At 39.8% G+C, this 11737-nt stretch overlaps 1 long non-coding RNA gene across 2 annotated transcripts; it reads right to left on the reverse strand.

Annotated features, from left to right (window-relative positions):
• Nucleotides 3327-8504, reverse strand: LOC110397070. 2 transcript variants are annotated; one of them, XR_002437519.1, is made up of 4 exons: nucleotides 8438-8504; nucleotides 7692-7757; nucleotides 5316-5388; nucleotides 3327-3562 (listed from the first exon to the last, which is right to left on the reverse strand). It is a non-coding gene; the product is annotated as an uncharacterized LOC110397070 (long non-coding RNA). The 2 variants fall into 2 exon arrangements; XR_002437518.1 differs by having other exon boundaries at nucleotides 8393-8483.

The raw sequence follows: 11737 nt of genomic DNA on the forward strand, positions 1-11737 counted from the left end.
CTTAATTGCAACTAGATTTATTCCAATTTGTACAGTATTTCATTTGCTATGTGCTACATCCAGAGCAGAAATTTCTCATTTATATGCATAAAATAAGGTCTTCTGAAAACAAATAGGAGGATTCTCATGCTCATAATTTCAAAATTTTTGGCTGCAATAGTCTCTTTTGAAAAAAAATTGAATTAAAAATACATAAGTAAGAGAGACACTGTTTTAAAATTGCCTTGCCCAAGTCCAAATTACTGACTACTGATGAAAACCAGAAGGATTCTGTAGAATCAAAGTTACACTGATAAAGCACAAGATAGATTGCTAGCTTTGGTCTGCTACAAATGTTCAAACACACCACAGAATTAGGTCACTGGCTGTTCAGCCATTGAGCTAGAGTATGTAGCACAAACAAATAGCTGTTTGAGATGACATTGGTTTAAAAGACATATGACATTAGCTGCTGATTTTAAGGCATAAACTTCATTATTAAAATGATACATGCATAAACAGCGGTTGTGTCTAGTGGGATACAAATCTAAATGGGACCTTATGAAGAGTTAATTACAAAATTCAAAAAACAGCGGCTGCTTAGATGAAGCTGATTTTATCTTGATTACATCTTTACTGTGAGTTCTGCCAATAATACGTATTCTTGGGAGTTTGAAAAGGACAATTTAATAAACCTGAACAAAATTTTGATGTGATCAAATGGAGAAAATGTAAACAGAAAAATGAGAAAGATAATTGTTCACTGTTGAATAACATTTTACTAGAAGCCCAAATTACATATTTCAGAATGATGCTGTTGCAGTGACTTAAGGAAAGAATACGAAGGGTCAAAGTAAAATAAAAGCATCTATAAATCATAGTGAAAAGTGGAAAAAAAAACCCTGGACAAGTCATAACAATAACTGTCTTGGAAATCTTAGAAAGTAGTGGGAACAAATTGTTAAAGACCAAATCTATGGTTACCAGATTTAAGAATGAAGAGGTAGCCAAAGGGTTACGTTGTACTGGGATTCCCAATAATACGATTGTTCTGTAGCTGTATGATGATAGCGGAACTGGAAAGAATTCATGGAAATCTGAGTCTCGGTCACTTTGCATTTGCATTTGGGGTAAGCCAGATGGTATAGTCATATGATATGATGATGTAATCTTTTAATTTTAACCAGTTAGACGGCAGTTTATTAAAGTTACACATTTTTAAATCTGCATGTCCATTTAACTAGCATCTGATAGCATTAAAAGAACTAGCAAAAGACCCCCGTGGGCACTTAATATAGATGACTAAGTCTTCAGACTGGAGAAGTTTTAAGAAATGGGAAAAATCTAATGTTGTCCCAATATTTAAAAATGATTTCAGAACTAAATCCACCTGATATCTATGAACTTTATTAAAAATAATAGGTCTTATAGCTGTCAATAAGGAAAAAATCATGGTAAAAGTTTTTCCCAGGTGAGCTTTCTCCCCGTATTACTTATTAATGAGATGAAAACCTAACATTTTATTGGTAAAGTTTTTTTACACCACTAAAAGTAATAGAGAATTATATGACAAATAGGGTTGGAGAGCGACACAGAGCAACCTGGATTTCTTGACAAAACAGAAGAAGATGGTTTTTTTTGAGAGCCCATGTAATGTGAAGCAGCATGAGCCATACTTGTAGGATGGAAGACTCCATGCTGGGAAATACAGGCTGAGGATTTGATTTTATGATGGATAATCAGATACACGTGGAGCTCCCACAGTGCACCCCGGACAAAGTGCTAAAGTGATCACTGGAGTATAATCAGGAGAATATGAATAGAAGTGGGGAACTTGCATTATCCAGGTGCAGATTTGCTGTGAGAGGAAAGAAAATCTGCTACAGAGGCCAAAGCTCTGTGGCGAAGTCTGGCTTGGAGCTTTGTTACCTGATGGAGGAAAAGGGGCAGGGCACAGCTTCGCCTGTGCCTGTGCTGGGAGCCAGCCTACTATTGCCCTGTTTCATCACTGCTACTGGTACTCTGAAGTGTTTTATTTTTTTTATTAAAACAACAACAAAAAAACCCTCAAAAGCTCTATAAAAAAGTAAAAGTTTTGAAGAAAACTATGGATGTGCTTAAAGAATGGATGTGCTTAAAGAAAAATATGAGGGCTGCAAAAGTAATGTCTCCTATTTTATTATGTTGGCCCATGATGTCAGAGGCATATGGTGGTGGTACAGCAGTAGAGGTTGAACCTTCCTGCAAATATTCCCTTACATTTTACTGTTGTGGGTCAGATGGCAGCAGAGGGGCAGTCTGACAGAATGGCGTCTGACATGGAAGTGTGTATGAAGCAAAGGTGTGTCAATGAATTCCTCCATGTGAAAAAAATGGCACCCACTGACATTCATCGATGCTTGGTGAATGTTTATGGAGGCCAAACAGGTGTTGTGAGCACAGTGAGGTGGTAGTGGTGCATTTCAGCAGTGGCAACGACGACAGTGGTCACCTCCACCCATTTTTATGGGTGTGACATGCCAGCTCTTGTTCATTGCTGGCAAAGATGCATACCTAATGGTGGTGACTGTGTTGAAAAATATTGTTTAGTAGCTGAGATTTTGCTCTAACAAATAGTATTATTGTGCTCTTTGTCTGTTGTATCTTCCATGGCAATAAATAGGAGGCATTACTTTCAGACAGACCCATGTACACTGAAAATGAGGGATTCAAGTTCAAAGATTTTAACTTAGTGAACAAGAGAAAACTGGTATAAAGGCATCTTTAATTTCTCCGGCAAAGATTAGCCAAATCCATTGCCTAGAAGTGGAGAAATGTAGGCTTGAAGTAATTGTACAACAGTGAAGGGAAGTGACCATCAGAAAAGCTTATTGAAGACTGTGGTGGTCTTTCTCTGAACAGAAAATCTGACATCAAGATCAGTCTGGTTTAGCTGCATTATTGGTCTTGACACAGAAATTAATACAAGGGAATCCTGTAGATGTGGGATGGAAAGAGTCATATTAGACAGTCAACAGATCCCTTTTAATATCTTTTAGTAAAAAATGTGAAATGGACATCTTATCTTATTCTGCTGAGATTATATAGGGCAAGAACTTAATGGTATTCTTAAAAAATGTGTTTTTCAAATAATTCTAATATATAAAATAATTATCATGCATTTAAGCTCTGAAATTAACTCATTCTTCACTATATAATGAGCATTTGATTTTTCTGATTGACATAATGCAAATTCACATAAATTACCAAAGATGAACTTTGGTCACTAAAAAAGCACCTGTAGAACTCCACATTTCTGTCCATGTGTGAAGGGGAAAGAATAATGCAACACAGCCCTAGAATTTCCTTTTATTTGCTCAGAGATTTTTATTTTTGTTAGCTCTAGATATTGGCTAACTTGTTAACTCAAGCCATTTTGTTTCTCCTTTCTCACTTGCTGGCACCTGCTTCACCTTGCTATACCTGCTAGCATAATTTTGCTTGCTGATGAGTCACTGGTCTTATAGCTGATTCAGCTACCCATTCTTCTTCCACCCTCCCGTTATGGCTTGGAGTGATTCAGAGTTCTGCCTTCCCACAGAGCCTCCATGAAGAATTAAAAAAAGGAAGAAAGATTTTTACAACACAGTGACACACCCTACTGCTCTTACGATCAGTCATTCATTCTGTGTTTTTCCCACAAGTGAACAGAGAAGGGCAGGTTTCCTATATCTTTTTCAACCATCCAGTAGCTTTCCTGGAAACCTGGAGAGCCAAGTTCCTTTAGAGGTTGCCTTAGAAAATCATGTAACATCTTTGTTTAATTATCTACTTTTCTTTTTCTTTTCTACTTTCTTCTTTTTTTTTTTTTTTTTTTTTTTTCCAGATTAACCCCCACTGGCCCTCTGAAATGTCTGTAGAGTTGTCTTAGTTTGCACTCTGCCTCGGAGACATTTATGTAAAGGAGCCACCTCAGCATGCACTCATGTGTATGCTTGAGTGTATGTACTATCCTACATCTGGAAGGAGGGGTTGTATTAAAAATAAAATAATTATAAAAATAAAATGAAATGCCCTCAGATGGAAAGCATTTGGAAAGGAAAATACAGAGCAAAAACGGAAAAATAAGTACGTGTCAGGCCAGCTGCAGGTTAGGAGCAACTCCCAGAGAGCCAGTGGGATTTGCTGGTGCCCTGCATGGGAAGGCAGAGATGAAATGATGCAAGTAGAGCAGGTCTGCTGCGCTATGGTGACTGTAGCTGTAGCCGTGCCTTCAGTAAAGGCTTTTAACTTAGGCTCCCTGGCCTCAAGGCTTTTAACTTAGGCTCCCTGGCCTCAGGAGTATTTCTCAGGAGGTAAAGACATCCGTTTGAGCAAGACCGTGCCCATAGACAATAGTAACCAAGAGGGAGATTCCTAGAGCAGGTGGCAGGAAGCTCCTGATGGTGCGGTCACCAGCAGTTATCTGGGGCATGGAGGAGTATTCCTGCCTTACTTGATAGGAAAGAGAAGTTCCCCTCAGAGTAAAATTCATGTATTAAATCCTGCTCACTTTGTTTTTGTGCAAAGCTCAAGGGATCCCACACTGTGAACAAAGCATCATACATGGAGTTATTTGTCAGCCCCTAAGTTAAGAAATAACTTTAATACCTCCCTTCATGAGATAAATTGCACAAGTATGGTTAGCCATGCTTTCAGAAAACCACAGAAAATCAGCCACCTGATAAACTCTCAATTTCAGGGTAAAACAAATTACATTGAAGAAACGTGTTTCACAACAATATAAAGACGAAAAAGTGTAGGAACAAAGATTTGTCTTAGAAAATTATTAAATTGTTTGGCCTCTCAATAATTGAACAGGCTTCATTACCATGCAAACAAAAAACAGGTTGGCTATTCACCTTTTGGAAGATGGCATTTGCATTGCTATAATAGGAGAGAAGAACCTTAGAAAACTAACTAGGTAGCATAAAAATGCAAATTACTGCAGCTAATTGGCTGTGCCTTCTTACACCTTCTGAATTATTAATTTATGACTGAGTAAATCTGCTCCTTTTAAATAATATAATAAAGAAAAACACTGGAGTCTGCACTGTTGAATGGATAGTGTTTGTTCCCTTAATTTTATGGTGAGTTGCTCTTTTTGTTTGCACTAGCAAGATGCTTGCAGTGTTCTGTGAAACTATGTAGGTCCAGCACTTTTCTTATGCTGAATGACACCATTATATTGCTAATTCTTAAGTCTTGTCCACCAAAAGAAAAAGAAAAAAAAGACAATGCCATTATTACAATAATGCAAATTACATCTTGTGCTGTTGACAACAATGTTTAATCTGAGAGTAGATGAAGACACTTACCTGCCAATATGTGAGTAATTGCATCCATTTCAGCAGCATGACTTACAATCATCAGTAGTGGCTGTCAAGGGGGCTGAAGAAAACAAAATAAAATAAACTATTTGATAACAAGGTTAATGTACAGGCATTTTTTCCTAAATATTACTTCTTCTCTCATGCAGAAAGCTTGGGAATATTCTGAGGAGCTGCCCATATTATCTGGAATTTTTAGACTTGCGATACCCTTTGCTGTATAGGAGTACAATTGTGCAAGTGCTAGATATGGTATCTGGTGGGGCTGTAAAATCACTGTGTACACACAGCCATGGTGAGGCCCTCACATGCACTGTGTACACTCACTGAGATTGTGCAGGGCATGAACACTGTGTTTAACACCTTAAAAAAGGGCTCAGACTTACTGAACTCGCATTATATAGCCCAGATGCTCTGTGGTTATTTGTGGAATCTTGGATTCACACATTTAAGTAATTCTGAGGGACAAGGACTTAAAAATTTATCAGATTGCATGCTTTACTTTTTCCCTGGAGCTTCATCTATATCCTGATAACATGCCTGAAGTATATATTTAAATAAAGTGTGTTCCTACCCACTGCACTGAGTACTTCTTCATAGGAAATGCATGCCTGACCAGGATTAGAAGGTTTTGGTTTGTGGGGTTGGCTGTTGTTTTAGGGGACACAGGCAGTGGGTGGGCATGCCTGTCCACTTCTGTGAGGAATTATGTCTGTTCTACAAAGGTCTGCCTGTTGAGATGAAAGTTTATCTTTCTATGAAATGAAGGTTTATCCTTCTCCATTTTAGCCCTCCAATGACTTCTGTTTGGAAATGCAGCCATAACAGGATAAAAGCTTTGCTGCTTGCTCATATGCTGCTTAGTGCATGGTACTCCAGAACACAAGGAGATCCCCACCCCTGGGAACTCACTCCCAGTCCCCGCTGTGGGGCATGCACAGGAGCCACCATAGAAACGCAGATGGCGAGGAAAGCTTTGCTCAGGTTTCAGGGATCTTGCCAGACTGGGGCTTCAGCTATGAGGACAACAGCAATGAATAACAAGTCCACAGAATTTCTATTGCTAGAGATAGGCAAACAAAAGCTGAAGAATGTACAATCTGCCTCACTTTTATTTTGTTTATTTTTTAGGAGTTTCTTAACATGACTGCATGAAAGTTTGGCCTAGCTCTTGTTTCTTAGCTTCCAAATCCCTCACTAGTATAAATGCACTTCCTGAGTGAGTCAGGCATGTATCTCCAATCTACAAAGGAGAAATTGAGATATGTAGGGTAAGTGAAATAGCTGCCCAAAGATGCCTATGAAATCTCAGTTTGGAATTTGAGCTACTGTCCCAGTTCCTGCACAAGCCACTACACTGTCTTGTCTGCAGTCTGCATTTTCTCAGACTAGAATAATAGAATTACCAAGGTTGGAAAAGACCTCCAAGATCATCCAGTCCAACCATCCATCTGCCACCAATATTTCCCCACTAAAATACGTCCCTTAGTAAAAAATCTAAATGTTTCTTGAACAGCTCCAAGGACAGAGATTCCACCACCTCCCTGGGCAGCCTGTTTCAGCACCTAACCACTCCTTTGGAGAAGAAATTTTTCCCAACGTCCAACCTGAATCTTCCCTGGCACAACATGAGGCCATTCCCTCTAGTCCTGTCATGGTTACCTGGGAGAAGAGGCTGACCCCTGCCTTGCCACAGCCTCCCTTCGGATAGTTGTAGAGGGCGATAAGGTCTCCCCTGACCTCCTCTTCTCCAGACTGAACAATCCCAGCTCTCTCAGCTGCTCCACATGAGGCCTGTGTTCCAGACCCCCCAGAGCTTTGTTGCCCTTCTCTGGACATGCTCCAGGGCCTGAATATCTTTCTTGTAGTGAGGAACCCAAAACTGGACACAGTACTCGAAGAGCGGCCTCACCAGTGCTGAGTACACAGGGATGATCACTTCCCTACTCCTACTGGCAACATTAATTCTGATACAAGCCAGGATGCCATTGGCCTTCTTGGCCACCTGAGCAGACTGCTGGCTCATGTTCAGCTGAGCATCAGCCAATACCCCCAGGTTTGTTTCCTCCACGTGGTCTTCCATCCACTCTGCCCCAAGCCTGTAACATTGCCTGGGGTTGTTATGGCCAAAGTGCATGGGGCTTATAGAATGCGTTACTTAAAATATTAATGAAACATGTTATAGCTGCCAAATTAAAGCCAACAGGAGCAGTGGAGAAGATACCCTCACATATCATCCATAAGAGCAAGAAAGGAAACACCCCAGGGATAAGTATTTCAGTAGAAGTCTGTAGATGGTAATTAAAGGCATTTAGGCACAGGAGGATTTGGGCTAGAGAAGTGTATGAGGAACATGGCATTTACCTGAAACATGCTGACAGTGTCTGCTTCTGCCTTTGCCATGGCTGAACACCTGGAACTGGATTCTCCCTTAAGTGGGAAGAGAAACAGATGTGTTTATGCTCTATGAGTTATTGAAGAAACAGAAAGACCAAAGAGAGATAATAAGAATCTGTTGATCCACAGAGAGAAAGGAGCACAGGGACTAGTCATTTTCGTTTGTCAACAGGCCAAGAAGCAAAGGGCTTAGCCTGCAGCACATGAGATTAAATATCAAGGAAAAATATGAATTAGTCATGAAGGGAATATTTTAGAATCAACATCACCGAGACTATTTAAGGCTAGACTTCCTAAAGCACAGCTGGAGATGGTTTAAGATCAATTTAAGTCTCCCATCTCAAGGAGGGCAGTGGTGCTTGCAGGGAATGGGTTCCTCTCATGTCCCAGGCACAGCAGCCATTGAACCTTGCTGAGGGTCTTCTTCTGCCCTCAGGAGAGCACAGATCAGGAGAGCAGCCCTCTCCCTCCATCACGTTTTAGCCCATTGCACACTCAAACTGAATCTGAAGAGAAGCAGAGTGCTGGAAACGTGCAGTTCTTCCATGCCTTGCTGGGAGGGAGATGGCATTCACAAAGGCCTGGCATTTTCTGCAAGATGTACAGAAATGTGCAAACTGAACTTCTTGAACAGCTTTTGGAAATGAAACCAGAGTCATGCTTATTACCCCCAAAGGAAAGAAGCCCAGTGTAGCTGACTGGGAAGTACTGACACACTGCTCATTCCTCTGGGGAGGTCGCATCACCTCTTTCCGAGCGCGCCGCCTCATGCCTCTGGCGGGATCCTGGTACAAGGGCGCCCTCTGGTGCCGGCACTGGGCGCGGCTCCGAGCCGCGGCTGCAGCGCTTCCCAAGATGGCGGCTTCTTGGAGGTAGATGGGAATGGCGCCGAAGTGTCGCCTGGGCACCCACATCTCCGCTGCAGTATGGCTTGTGTGGTATCCACCCCTGTGCCCAATGGGCATGGCTGGCCAGCACTGCTCCTACTTTTTCTCCTGTGGTAGGTTGACTACAGAAGATGAAAACTGGCAGACAACCCACGCTTGCAATATTAGTGATTAACTAATTAGATAATAAAGTCAATCCCTTTCAATTTATGGATATCATTTTATATAAGACCATTGGAAGCTGTAGAGTATGTTAATTTGCTCTCTGTAGTGGTGCTACTGTTGCTCAGCAACTTGTGTACTTGGGACTGTTGACCTGAAAGACTTGGCCATATGTGATTTCAATGGGATAAAAAGGAACAAGCAAAGATTTGTATTTCTTTTTTACCCTTACTTCCTTTCTGTTGTCATTTAACTTCACAGCTGATGCAAATTTTACTTTTAAAATGACAAAAGCCCGGAAACTCTATAATACTGGTCACTGCCATGTAGCTTACGATAACAAAACTCACCTTTCCATTTCTTTCCAACCACAAAGTCTACTAAATTCTTAGTGGATTTAAAATGAGCTTCTCTACTTCGTGTTAAATTTGTCTAGTTCTTCCATCTGGGAGCAAATGAACTGTCAACAGTTTACGGGCGTTTGGCCCGGTTCCGTGACGAAGGGGATGGGGAATCCACGGGTCCACGCCCCGGGAAAAGGGAAAAGGGGAAAAGGGTAAGGAGATGGCCCCGAGAGCAAAGAACAGCGGCAACAATCTGAGGAGAAACAAACTAATTTACTAAATAAGATATCGGAATGCAAAACAACACACTATAATACAATATAATTACAATTTAAGCTGATAAATCCAATACAGAGAGAGAGAATGTCCCAAAATCAAGGTAGGCCTTACTCTACTACCGACGATAAGATGGCTGGAGAGCGAGGTGCTGCCAAGACGAGAGACGGGCGGAAAAAGTGACGAGGTCTCGTGATCTGCAAGTTTTTATACTGCGAGCTTTTATCTTTTCCCTCTGGCTGGAAATGGTAACAGAGGAGCAAAGTACCGTGGGGACTGTAGTAGTCCTTCTCTTCTGAGAACCAGGTATATCCACTACATGATGTTATGATGTGGAATACCAATAACCGAAAATCACAAAACCATGACATGAACAAAAACTAAGCCCACAAGCACATCAAGGACACCAGCACAAAGCTCACGTAATGAGCCATCTGTGGAACGTGCTAAATTTTCTGTTAGGGAGTTGTCCACTTTATATTTGTGTTTCCTTTTCAAAGAAGATGCTGTTGCCAGTTATGAGCATTGTAGGCATAGATTTGAATAACAGATGCAGATCCAGCAATGGTTTTGCATGGAGGAAGATAGGGTATACATAGGCTCAAGTGCCTCAAGCAAGTAAGTGGCATGTTACTGTCTATCTGTCTGTCCACCTGTCATGAGCCTGTAGCTTTACGTTTCTTTACAAAAGATTTACTAGCACTGAATGCACTACTCTTTTAATGACTGAGAAAGTTATTGACAACATGTTTTTAAGTTCTTGTCTGGTAGAAATTCCATTTCATCTTGCAGTCTTCATAGCTATTGTTTTATTGACTTTTGTGATTAAGGATGGATACTCCAGTTGCCATCAATTGCAAAGGAAATATTACATAGAGGGCCAGATCATCAGAGGCGGTAAATCATTTAGGAGGAGATGATGACAAAATATTTACTCTGAGAACTTGCTCCTATCTGTATGTTGATACTCAAATTAATATGTTTTTATGATCTTGTTAGAAAGCACATTCTGGCCTTTGAATGAACAACAACAACAACAAAAAAAAAGTTGTTTGTTTGATATAGTAAACATTTTTGAACAAGACATTTCACCAAGTATTTCATATATTTAGAAGCAGAGATTCATTGTTTCAGGAAGGTAAGAGCATCCTGGGGGATCACCAAAACTGGTAATAATGATGAAGAACATTAACATATTACTGTTGAATTAAGCCATGTATTCTTTTTCGCAGTGTTGGAAATAACTGAAACTGAATAAAAGAGACAGAATAACAGAGGGAAATAACAGCTTTTGTACGAGATTATGATAACACTTATCTCTGTGTTGAATTATGGCAGAGCTCTACTTAACCAAATGATTTATTAGGGGAAGGGACTTTAGCTGAATGAACTGGATTACATCATGGGAAATGCAGAGACAGCTTCTTAGGATACTTTTCTTTGACTTTGTAATTCTTTCAGGAATCAGAAGTCTGTTTAAGTGTTGAGAAGTCCATCAAATTATGAAATTTGTTCAAATATTGTTCTTTTATTGAGTAGTAGCTTCATTAACTGAATGTAAGTGCTTCTCAGGAAGGTATGTCTGTCTGTACATATGTTTAGAAAAGAAAGACTGAGTTCATTGACCCATTTCTGTGGGTCTTGAGTATATTATATAGGTGGCAGTGCTATAAATTTTTTCATAATGAATTCTATTTCCAGAAGAACAAATGTAAATTGGTCAGTTATCTTTAGTAATTAGTTACTGTCCTCAGATTTCTGCTCATGAAGTCATTGCTTATTACTAGGCCCTAGAGCATGTCAGATCTAGTTTCTATAGGGTGAGGTCTGTCTGGCAGGGCCACGTTGGAACCTGATGATCCTTGAAGTTCCTTCCAACCCAAGCCATTCTATGATTCTATGTTATTTACTTGTTTTGGGCATTTGGAGTGTCATGTAAAGCTTGCTTTCTTCCTCTGAAATGTCACGATTCAAGATTTTATAAAAATAACAAGTATGAAAAGTATTACCTTCAAATATCATGATTTAAAAATGCTGAATAGTTCAATTGGTGCCAGAGTTCAGTGCTTTAGAAAAATCAAATTACTTATTTTTCAACCTAAATTTAGACACTTCCATTAAAAAACCCTGATGAATGTTCCAAAGCAATAAGTTAATAGAAACTAATTATCACCCTAACACTTTGCTTTACAAGGAAATAACTGATATAATGAGAAATCTGGTTTTAAAAAAAAAAAACTACAGGTAAAGTTACTTAAAAAGATAAAAATGATTAGAATCCAGAAGGCAACTTGACATTTCTTAACAGAGATGTGTACAACAACAAAAAACAATATAGTAAGAG

This window comes from Numida meleagris, chromosome 3, assembly GCF_002078875.1.
Source record: "Numida meleagris isolate 19003 breed g44 Domestic line chromosome 3, NumMel1.0, whole genome shotgun sequence".
In the NCBI taxonomy this organism is placed as follows: Eukaryota; Metazoa; Chordata; class Aves; order Galliformes; family Numididae; genus Numida; species Numida meleagris.